This window comes from Scatophagus argus, chromosome 6 (genome assembly GCF_020382885.2).
Source record: "Scatophagus argus isolate fScaArg1 chromosome 6, fScaArg1.pri, whole genome shotgun sequence".
NCBI lineage: Eukaryota > Metazoa > Chordata > Actinopteri > Scatophagidae > Scatophagus > Scatophagus argus.
This window is the reverse complement of record NC_058498.1, coordinates 20,620,984-20,633,275: the sequence shown is the minus strand read 5'-3', so window position 1 is coordinate 20,633,275 and position 12,292 is coordinate 20,620,984. Positions and strand designations below refer to the sequence as shown.

The window sequence follows — 12,292 nt, the reverse complement described above, 5'->3', positions numbered from 1 at the left end:
TGTTTGTCTGGTTCAAGCCTTTTCAGTTGTTTGAGGATGGCCACCTCTTCGTTGCCATAGGAGGACAAGTCTCTCCGCATAATCTTCACGGCCATCACTTCCCGAGTGCTTAATTTTGTGCATTTGGCCACTTTTCCGTAAGTCCCCTGTCCCAGGAACTTCTTTATCTGGTATTCGGTTGAGTCACTGTACAGAATGTCTTTTGGTTTAAAATCTATGTTGTGGGCCATTTCTTCAAGTTAAATGCTTCCAGTTCTATCCAACACAAACGGTATTTTTATCTCCAAGTGTGTCTTGGACAGATTCGAACGGGCAAAGAGCTATTCTATTTATAATATTTTTACCGCATCTAGCGCTTTGATCTCAAAGAGCTTTTATCTTCAAAGCAGAAAGGACAAGTGATTTAAAAAAAAGTGGCAGCGCAACAGATCAAAGCCCCGAAGCCCTGACGTCAGGTTGTAGTTCTAATTTTAATTTGTAGTTTTAACTTAGTTTCAATAAACTCTTTTTGCCGCGTTAAGCACGACTGCACGTCTCAACGGGGATTTCATGCATGACTGAAAGGAACTGGGGTCGATTCATGCACAGATATTTTTATTTATTTTAAAGAAGAGTAATGTTAAAATGTAAAACACGCTCTCTGTCCGACATCTGTCAGATGGAACCGACTTCCGTTGCTTGCAGAGAGGTTGCTATTGGCGATATTATAATTCGGCCCATTCTTATATCACTGCCCGGCGCGTGAAAAGGCGATTTCCTTTTTCTCTGATATTCTTTGAGGACTGTTATTATTGCTGTGCAGAGGATGTTTTCGCTAACGCAACACACACCATGTAGAGTCTGGGTGCCAGGCCATAGACGAGCGTCAAGCTGTAGCTCTGATCTCCGATAAGGTGCAGAGACACGTGCTTCCCAGGTGCGATTTTGTTTACTTTGGATCTGCGACGGTAACAGCATTTTAACTGTTTATTGCTTCTGGGCTATCGCTGTAATAAGGTTAGACTACAAATTATATACCTCAGTAGTACTGAATAATGCATGACTGATGATGATTCAGTGCAACATGTATCATGAATTCCTGTTGTTCACTATTATAGTCAAAAGTCACCACATGATTAGTTCCCACTTAATAGATCATCAGTTAAGGAACTCATACTTACTTCATACATCAACTGAACTTTCAACACCTAAAGTCATATAGACTTGATCATCTGTTAATGATGAGTGATGGGAATTCATGATAAATGTAAACATACATAAATGTCTATACTGAACTACTATTAAAAACAGCTAAAAATGAAAAGCAAAAAGGAATTAATTTGCTAATTTCAAGTATTTAGTAATAGCCTACTATTTCATTAAGCTTACTGACTCTGAATCAAACAAATAAAGAAAACTTTGGCATTAGCTGGTTACCTGTGGTTTTCAAACTTTACTCACGTGCCGTTGTAACTGTCAGCTGAGTGTAAAACACAAAATTCTGATTTCAAAAAGTCTCCCTGCGATACTTCAGTTGCAATAAAAGAAATGCTGTGGTTGGTCCCAACACGCAGCCAGCAGCTACTCAGGCAGAATGAGGGCCCAGTCACACCATAAAGTTGCACAGCAACATTCAACAGTCCAGTTACACCAAAAGCAAGAGATGTGACGAATACAAAATAGAGAGTAAAAAAAAAACAAAACCTAAGAAAGCTCAGTGAGCCCGTGAGCTCAGTTACTAATGGGACAATAAGTTTGACTCCTCCCTGTTTACACGCCATGCCTCCGTTGTAGAACAGATTAGCTGAAATTTCAGCCACAAAAACAAAAGGCACTGGTAATGGTACTCCTGCTTTAGCGGGATGAGGTTCGATTCCCTGCAGTGTCCCAACTGTTTTGGCATTTACATGAAAGCACCACTCAGTAAAAAGTTGCTAACTTATATCTTTTGTTTTGTGTTTTCCACACTCACCATCATATATGTATTACATGGATGGGGCAACACTTTGATCATACAATAACATACTAAGATTAAATATGACTTACTTACTATTAGGGGTGTGACGAGATCTCGTGCGACGAGATCTCGCGAGATTAAAATCCACGAGATTGTGCGCACCATTGAAATTCTGTCTCGCGAGATTTGTTATCCAACAAGCAGCCGGAAAACACAGGCATAACAATTTGAGAGTAAGTGACAAGACACGGACAATATGCAGACACTGCAAGCAAGCAATGCCGTACAGTGCGGCTAATACGAGCACAATGCAAAGACATTTACAGCACTACCACAGTTCATTACTCAAATCAACAACTGCACCAGCGAGGAATATGCCAAAAAAACAGACAACGCTCACAAACACATTGGGACCTCAACTTACACAGTCAAGCGCCAGAGCCACAGCAATAACGAGAGACATTGGTGTTTTCATTGCTGCCGATATGAGGCCATTTTCAGTGGTAGAGAACGAAGGATTTCGGCGGCTCCTCCGCACACTAGAACCAAAATACACTATCCCATCACGCACACATTTTACTCGCACAGTGATCCCGAAACTCTACGAAGAGTCAAAGAGCAAGATTGTGCAGATCCTGAAAGACGCACCAAGCATCGCCATAACGACAGACGGTTGGACATCCAGAAGTACACAAAGCTACATCACAATAACAGCACACGCAATCAACAGTGACTGGAAAATGGAAAATGTTGTACTACAGACTCGCCCACTTTTCGAGTCCCACACGGGGGCTAACATAGCTGATGTTTTACAGACAGCGGTTACTGACTGGGAGCTTAAAAAGCCCAACCACGACATTGCCATTGTTACTGACAACGCGCGTAATATGGATGTGGCCGTGCGTGAGGCAGGATTGAAGCCGCACATCAAGTGCTTTGCACACACTATAAATCTTGCTACCCAAGCTGGGCTCGGTGTTCCCCGCGTGACATGCTTGGTCAGGATTTGTTTGCACTATTGCAGTCTGTATTGACATTGAACAACTTTTTTGTTTTTGCAGATGTCGTTTGCATTGGAAAAAAGGAGATTATATATATATATATATATTTCATTTTTTTGTATTCATTTTTTTATATTTTAACTTTTATAACATTTTATTTTAGTTTCAACTGTAGAGGAAGAAGTTAAATGAGAAGTTAATTAAAAGGAAGAAGTTCATTGATCCAAGGCTTACATAGTTTTAAATCCATGTGCAACTAAGTTAAATAAAAGTCTGTTGTCACGCATTCATATAATTTGTAATTTATTTTTCTTAAAATCTCGTCTCGTCTCGATCTCGTGAACCCAATCTCGTGTCTCGTCTCGTCTCGTGAGCTGAGTGTCTCGTCACACCCCTACTTACTATATATAAGTACACTGTAAAAAGTCCTTCAATGGTGCAGTCTATAGGAATTTATTTTAAAAAGTATATTTCATCCAGTAAATTAATTCCCTTTTCTTTTTGAATTTACGTTAAGTTTGTCAACTTTGTGGGCGCCATGGGGCCACACCGAAGGTATAACATTAACATTACGGTAATCTGGAACAACTACACTGACGGTGAAAGTAGAGATGTTTGGGCTATTCGAAGTTGACTTCAAGATAACGTTAGCCTCAGTGAATGTGAATTATTCTGTCTCAAATCACTTGTCTTAAATTTTCTGCCTCTGTCCAAATTAGCTAGCAAAACCCTAGTAGCATGGCCTCGCATCCTTGTCCACGTGTCAGTTAAAAGTTAGGATAACTGCTAGGTTTGTAACTGTTGTCGTCCCTGCATGATTGCAAAAGATGAGGACATAAAATATTTCTGGTGTCTCTGTCTCTCTGCAACGTGGTATCAAGAAAATGTGTAAATGTGTGTGTATGTCTTGTTCTCTTCCTGCTTTTTCTTTGAATGAGGGTAAAAAAGTAGAAGTAGAAAGATAGGACTGGACAGGCTTGCACCAACAGTTCAGCAAAGTAGTTGTCCATGGATCTAGTCCGCTTTAACATTGTTTTATCATACAATTATTAATATTTTTACATGTGCAGTGAGGTCTGAAATATTTTTACAAGGTGCAGTCTACTCGGTGTCATCAAAAAACAAGGGCTAATCAAAAATACTTTTTCAGAGACTTGGTTTAAATGTAACTGCTACACAAAAAGTATGACCATTGCATACTAAGTATATAGTACATGATTAAATTAAATATTCTCAGTAATTGTTGGTTGCAAATGAATTGCATATGGCTTAATTTAATCTGTTGATATATTTGTCTGAAATTTATTGAAATACTTTGAAACCATTTGTTCAAGTAAAAAGATTATAGGTTTTCTTTTGTTTTGCAATAACATTAATTATTCTGATATTTTCATGAATAAACTCTTCTTTCATTTGTGTTGCTCCTTCAGAAGACCATCAGATCTACTGGGAGGAGCAGTTCATGGAGTAGGTAAGCTTTTAAGGTGAGGCAAAAGTGGTAACAACATTGCAGGGGCATATTCATCCAATGAGTACTTTATTGTATTGTGTTGCCTAATTGAGTGAATATTGCAAAACAAAAACATTGTTTACAGCTCTTTATTAATTTTAAGATTGCCTGCAAGATTCAGTTTTTTGTTATTCACTTATTAACTCTTGGATCCAAGTATCTCTGTGGTGAAGAAGAGAGACGTGACGCTGAGATGCCTCATTGAATACATGGAAGAGAGTGGGCAAGAGCTCATCTCTGACTGCTACCTAAGTATAGTTTGAAAAGCAACAAAAAGCTACACTCTTCATTTCTAAGGAGATGGCTGCACATTGTAGAGCTCTGAAACTTTTAAACTTGATGCAGCTGATTTAAAAATTATACTCAAGAACTGCAGTCGGTCTGACACACACCCCACAAAGTCACTTTAGTCTATGGCCAAATCAAAGTGAAGTCATTTTTATTGATCGGATATTATCTCTGCTAATCAAATACTGAAGGACTTTCTAATCAGTTTTCTATTAACTGTAATACTAGCAGTGTAAATTGGACTAAAAACATAATGTATGTCATCATTTTCATAACGTCAAAAGTGGTAACATAATGGTTTAAATTAATTATACTGCATTGCATATGTAGGTTAATGTCATACCAATTAAAATATAGTGAACTTTTAATGTGTGATTTTATTGAAGGCTTTTTGTCATGCCTGGTGTTTTTGGTTATGCTTTGTTTTTGATTTTTGAGTCCATGTGTCATGTTCCATGTGTGTCTTGTGTTTCCATGTATTATGTTCAAGGTTTTTGTCATGTCCTGTTTTATTTTGAAAGTGTCTCTTCCCCTGTGTGCCCTGTTTTCATGTAGCTTTGCTTTTAGTTTTCCTGATTGCTTTCTCCCTCCTGATGTGTGTCACCTGTGTCTCGTTGTCATGTCTATTTAGTCCTTGTCTTCCCAGTCACCTTTGTCTGTGCGTCTGCGTTTTTCCACCCAGGTCAAGCCAGGATCTATTGTTAGTTTTGCCTTGCCCTGTTTTTGTCAGGAGTTAAGCCACAGATATTCACAGATCCTAAGACACAGTAAGCGTGTGTTTTTTGAGTTAGGTTTTGTTATCCTAAGTAAAGACTATTGTTTTTGGACCTCCACCTCGCCTGGCTGCGCCTATTTGACTCTGCATCGGGGTTCAGCTCATTTCTGCGTCAGCGACGCCGACCTATCCTGACACTTTTGCTGATTGTTCTCTGTTGCCACTTATTGTTCTGTTTTTATATGTCATACAGGGAAAAACGGAGAACAGTGTTCACGAGCATTTGAAAACGCACAACATGCAGACATATGTCTGCCATGAGCCAGATGCAGTGGGAATCATCATTGAGGGAATCCCAGTTCTTACTGATCTTGGCGATCTGGCCAGGGCATGTTGCCTGCTTCTGGGGATGAAATATACTCTGAACCTGCACTATCCACCCCAGCTCTGCAAAACATTTGAGGTGTTTGTGGGACTGACTGTCTGTGGGAATTGACATGTTGCGCCCAAAGCCTTCTTCCAGATTCATGACACTCAGAAACAAACTTCTGAGCTAGTTGGTCAAAGGCTGACCTCACACTCATAAATGGCCCTTTTGTTGTGTTTTTCAGAGCTTAATGAATGAGTGAGATGAATGTTTAATTGTTAAGGCCGCATGTCAGAAGTTCAAGTATATAAACCGTTTTATGGTAAATGTTTTAATCCACACTAAGGTGTACTGTACTGTGCACTTAATAAGTTGAAGTTCTTTGGTGCCAAATGCTGTGGTCAGGAGTCCCTGTATTTTATTTTAATGTCACATGTTTTAAGAGTATAATGTATAATGTAATATGTTTTTTTGTTTTCTTTGCTTCACAACTCTTGCTTGATGGGCAGTTAAATTGAGAACAACATGGCACCTTCACATCAACAGATGGAACAGCAGATCCCACTCATGGTAAAATTATTTCAGATTCTTAACACATCTACTGACTAGTTTGGGGAGTTAATAAATAACAATAAGAATGATAGTGACAGTAAGCACAATAATAATGACTGCATGAAGCAAAGAGTTCTACCTTCTAATAAGTCATTATTGTCATATGTCATTATTATTAACATATTTATGTACTGAAACCATTTATTAATTTTTGTCCTGCATTTGTAATATGCCTCATGTTGTTTAAGCTGAAAATGTTTTCACTTGTATGGGAAGATGAATATTTGAGGTTTATCTTGCGGAACAGAAATTAAATTTAAAGGGGTAATTTTGATTATGTATTTACATTTTCTTACAAGAATAAAAGCAAAATATCAGTTGTGTTTTCAACTCTAGTGTGTTTTGTAGCGATAAGACATCAGCATCTGGTGAATCAGATCACCGTATGCCGTATCCAAAGGGTTTCCTGGTGTGACTGCAACTATTAATGAGAAATTAGACGACATCATGTAGTGTAGTGGAGGTGCACTGTTTGGTACATCTTTGTTGCTGACACATTCATATAAATATTATTTGTTCTCTTCATCAGGCTCTTGGAAATGGATCATCCTTTCATGCGGTCTGGTACTTCTGTTCTTCATTCCTCTCACTGTTTGGTTAGTTCGTCACTACAGGTTAGTCGCTACATCTTGTGTTGTATCTGTCTAATGACCTGTGTACACACTGCTGCACAAATGCCTAACTTATGATCATATTTGTGTGAAGGTACCAGATGTTTTGCACTCGTAGTTGCTGGCCAGTTTCCAAAGAAGCCCTGCCGGCCATGGAGCTTCCTGCAACCAAGCAGGATGCAACGGAAGTGCAGTGGGATTTATCCTGGATGGAAATGTCAAATCTGCTGGATAAGCAGTTATATCCTGGCACTTAAAGGGTAACTCTTACATGCAGTATACAGGAACCACTAAGTGGAGTGCCATATGAGATGCTTCAGAGTGCTGCTATGGATGTATGAACAATTTGTAGCAAATGAAGATCACAGAAAGGCCCCAGTGTGTGCCACAAGGGTCTGTTACTGGTAAATTTATCTAAACTACCTGCCTATGATTTGTATTTGTATTTTCTCTGTTCACTGATACAAGACTTTTGTACACTAATACAAAATGCTAATACAGAGATGATGTAAACTTTGAAATGGTTAGCTGAGCAAACTTACTAATAATATTAAAAAGACAAGCTTTGTAATTTACAGAAAATACTCCAAAGACTGAACAAATATTACATATTTATAAATAGTCTCTTTTATGAGTTATAATATTATATACTGTATATTAACTGTTGTTAATTGTTAGGGGTGCTACTAACTCCTTAACAAGATACTTTAAATTCAGAAAAATCATATCACTGACATAATTTCAAGTAACTATGACTGTCAAGTGTTTAGGAAATATAATAAATAATGTCAATATATTAAGCATATGTTTTTATGTATTGGTTCTACCTAATATCCATCCTGCTATTTTCCAAAATGTTTTAAATGTTTCAAATCAGACCTTACCTCAGTTTGTCAAAGAATTCAAATGCACTTAAATATAGATGTCACACTCTCTTGAGTCTTCAAGACTGAGCTGAAAAAAAATCGAATTGATGCCAAGTAGTGTATTATTTGTACAGCGTATTATTTATTTGTTATTGCTATTTTAGGCTCTGGATTTAAATGATGCCATTTCTTATAGAGACCCATAACCATTATCTGTCAGGATAGATGACATGGGGAACTACATGACTCACCATTAAAAAAAATATACATTTTGGTAATTTACATGAAGTACATCACTATAAAAATAAATATACACGCATATCATAGGCATTATATCTTTGTTATTATTTGAGTCAACTGAAAGCACCACCAAGCATTTTATTTACAGCTTTCCTAGCTTTTATTGTCTTGGGCTCTGACAATTTCATTCAATCATTTGTCTCACTTTTTTTTGTAAGCAGCAGATTTGAAATAAAATCAAATGTACTCATTTCTGATAATGTTTTAAGTCTTGGCTCTATCAGTGACCACATTTCTTTATCTATGAGGACCTGGGGGGGCTGCTATAATGAGCAGCCCAAGTCAGTGTGCAGAGACAAGTATGAGCACAAAGAACTAACACAAGATCATCCCGTGTCATTTAAATTATGCAACAGTCAGCCTGGCAAAATCATAGGAAAATCTGGTTTTAAGGGAATCTGTGGTGTCAGTTCCCAATATGCTATGGCAGGGAGAGGTGACAAGGCCCTTGTTAGCCATGAGATTAGAATTTATACAACAGCTCTCCAGCATAAGAAAGCAAATTGCATGAAAACTGCTACCCTCTGCAAAAGTATCACCAGTGAGACCCAGTCAGAGTTCAGTCTTATAAAAAGAATGAACTCCCTTAAGGACGTGTAGAGTTGACCTGTGAGCTTGTATTTTGCTGCAAAGAAATACAGGAGCAAAGGTTTCTCCAACTGTACTTGTTTTGAGCTCTATAACTCTAACAACTAACTGATTTTCTTCCTTCTTGTCATACGTGGTGCAAAATAGAATGCCCTGCATAAGTCAGACCGCAAAGGTATAGAAAGCATATTATCTTGCACAAGCTTTTGTTCATTGTGCATCTGCACAGAGTTCACGCACATCATGAGTAAGAAACAGTTAGATGGGCTGCAGTGTGAGGCTGCCTTAGAGATACAGTACATTGCCACACTTTGCTTTGCTTTGTCTCATTGAATATAGTCAAAGCTGTCATGACCTCTACAGATCTCTCGGGGATGTTCAGTTCAATTGGGTGGTCCTGATATTTACGTTTAAACTAAATCTGCTTAAATGAGGTGGACAAAATATCCTCCTTTCATGATAATGTAGTTCAATAAAAGTTCAAATAAAAGCACAGAAATGAACCATGCTGAAACAAAATCACAACTGGACTCCAAAAAGGAAGATTTTAAGAAATGAAGCATTACTGGTATTTGTGTTGCACTACACTAAATCATAGAGATATTTTGATTTATTCTTGTCACTCTAAGTATTTTTTTTTTCATTCTGGCTGGATATTCTTTATCACAAAGCACACAACAGAAGGGACAATGGGAGGTGGTGAGTCATTCATGCCTGGTTTTGTTTTTTGTTTTTTTCCTTGTTGCTTCTTTTATTGTTGCCTTAAAATGATTTATTTTGGTTGAGGGTCATTCTAAAAATGTTTCACTTTGGTTTTTATCTCACTTTACTGTTATTCTTTCTTAATGGGATTAAGAAAGTCAAAAATAACTCATCCGTAAAATCCCAGAGGAACAATACAAGTAAATAAGAGCTTTTCTGTCAGACATCTAGAGTCGCAGACATCCAGTGTAACCCTGATAATCTCTGCTCAATATGTTCTCCATCTTTATGCTGGCTTCTTTTTGAGCAAAGTTTCTCTGTCAATTTGGTAACAAAATGCATTTTCATCAAGCCAAGGAAGCGGTTTCAAAAAGTTAGCAAAAAAAAAAAGATATTTTATTAAAACTGCCATTCTATATTTCTTCACATCTATTCAAAAATGTGACTGACACTGTCAAGTTTTCCTTTGTCTCCCAGGGGAGAAAGAGAGCACCACCCTGTCAGGGCAGGGCAGCAAACAGGAGGCTGTGTACTGTCTCTCACAGGTCCTCACTATGGGTGGAGCTGAGACCATTAAGCTGACTGAGAACACCCGGCCAGTATGTCCATTTACCCCTCACCTCATCATCATTACAGTTAGTCTGAACTTAAGTTTAAAATTGTTTAACTCATCATGTATCTCCCCATTTCATTGCAGCTTATGAGTTGGCTGTAACTGTAAGTAAGTGTCTACCTGGACCAAATGTTTCCCTGTACTGTGCTTTCTCTATGGATCAGAGAGGGATTGTGTGGGAGCACATGAAGCTCCTGGGGAAGCGAGTTCAGAGACACATGCTGTTTACCTGTAGGAGTTTCCTTGGGGAGAAAATGGTAGAGTATTATATTGATAGTGAGGGAAATACAATGAAGCATGCGTAAAACTAATATGCGTCTGAGGAGGCTTAAAAAGGCTTGTTTGTCCTTGCACTCAGTGGCATCCTTTTCTTTTGGGCAGATCTTAAGTATGTCATAGAGACTGTATTGTACTGATCCTCCATGGAGCACCAGGGGAGTCTTGGTCTTTGAATTTGTTGCCTTGCCTCATTTCGGAAACTGTATGAACCACAAGTCTCAGCTTGAAGGGCTGAATCTTATGGTTAACTAGCATTATGTTGTCTGGCTTGATGGCTTGTCTGCATGTGTCAGAGGTATGGAGCCAAATCAGGTGCAAAAGTTTCATTCATTTGAAAAAAAGATTTGAACTTGAAAGTTGAAATTTTGATTTTGAACTTAAAACGCAAAAATACCAAATCTTTCAAATCTTTTCGGGTTTCAGAATTTATTTATTTATTTATTTATTTTTTTGCTTTCAGATCTTTTGTTCACTTTCAGGTCTCATCTTTTCAGTTTCAAACTTTTTGCCCTGATCTGACGTGGGGGGCGTGGCATCTGCTTAGAGGGCCGTTCAATCATGAGTGACAGCATAACAAAGAAGGCTGAGGACCTTCCTCTGTCACGTTGCCTTCAGGCAACATAGGTACTGTGAGAAGTATGACCCCACACTTTCTATACAGCATATTCACATTATGGGCACTGAAAAAATGGATGCCATTGATAAGGTTCCTTTTAGTGAGCCATGTTAAACCAATCTTTTCACCAATCGCAGCAGAAGAGCAACAAATTATGCCTGATTGTGCAGTTCAGCAGCCACATTTTAATGTTTGAAGTTTCCCACTTCCACATGCAACAGAGAATGCAGCAAAGTATTGACTAGCAATGGTGTCGGCGCCCCCAGGACAACCGGCATATTGAAATGTCAGTACTGATGAAACGTCAGTGATTTTTTGAATAGATGCTCTGAGAAATGATCCCAAATCTTATAATGATGAATAATTTTTGTGGCATAGGGACATACCTCAAGGGGAACTGGCTAAAGCTGGAAATGAAGCATTTTGTGGAAGCAATTTATTGTGAAGTTCAGTAAAATCAATTTTATGATGGATAATAATAAGTTACCAAAACATTCACACTTTTTACTCATGTGTAACTTAAATAAATTTAAAAAAGGAAATTAATTAATTAATTTATTGGAAGAAATATACTTTTTTAAAATAAATTCCTATAGACTGCACCATTGAAGGACTTTTTACAGTGTGGACTGATCGCCAGTCAGTCGCAGGGCTGACACACAAGACCAGACAACCACACACTCACACACTCACACACTCGCACCTAGGGGCAATGTAGAATAGCCAATTAACCTAATGTACATGTTTTTTGGATTGTGGGAGGAAACCGGAGCACCCGGAGAAAACCCAGACAGGTACAGGGAGAACATGCAAACTGAAGAAGAAGAAGAAGAAGAAGAAGAAGAGGAAGGACAGAAGGGTCCAGACTGGGATTCAAACCTGGAACCCTCTGGCTATGAGGCAACAGTGCAAACCATTGCATCACCATGCCACACCCATCCACGTGATTACTGCAAGCCAAGGTTTCCCCGCAGAACATTGCATCGTAAAGATAGGATTAACGTTATTCACATCACCTTTCAGTGATTTTAATGTTGTAACTGATCAGTGTATGTAAAGATGAAGTACGTCTCCGCTTCTTCCCATTGGACAAATGGGGAGCAGAAATATCCCGGACAGTAGTGCTGCTATCATTCGCTGATGATGTAATTTGGAATCTGATCGTGTATAGTTGAAGTTGGGTGATGGAGCCACCATAGGCCTCTATGCTAACATGGAGAGCGAGGGATTTATGACCTGTTACTTACAGTTTAACAGTGGTCTCTGTGCAGCAATCAAAAGATTTGGA

At 38.4% G+C, this 12,292-nt stretch overlaps 1 long non-coding RNA gene across 2 annotated transcripts; it reads left to right on the top strand.

Moving 5' to 3' along the window:
* The first annotated feature begins 5,275 nt into the window (after positions 1-5,275).
* On the top strand, positions 5,276-8,396 carry LOC124060787. 2 transcript variants are annotated; one of them, XR_006843632.1, is made up of 5 exons: positions 5,276-5,502; positions 5,704-5,913; positions 6,327-6,387; positions 6,959-7,043; positions 7,135-8,396. It is a non-coding gene; the product is annotated as an uncharacterized LOC124060787 (long non-coding RNA). The 2 variants fall into 2 exon arrangements; XR_006843633.1 differs by lacking the exon at positions 5,704-5,913.
* Positions 8,397-12,292: the final 3,896 nt, after the last annotated feature.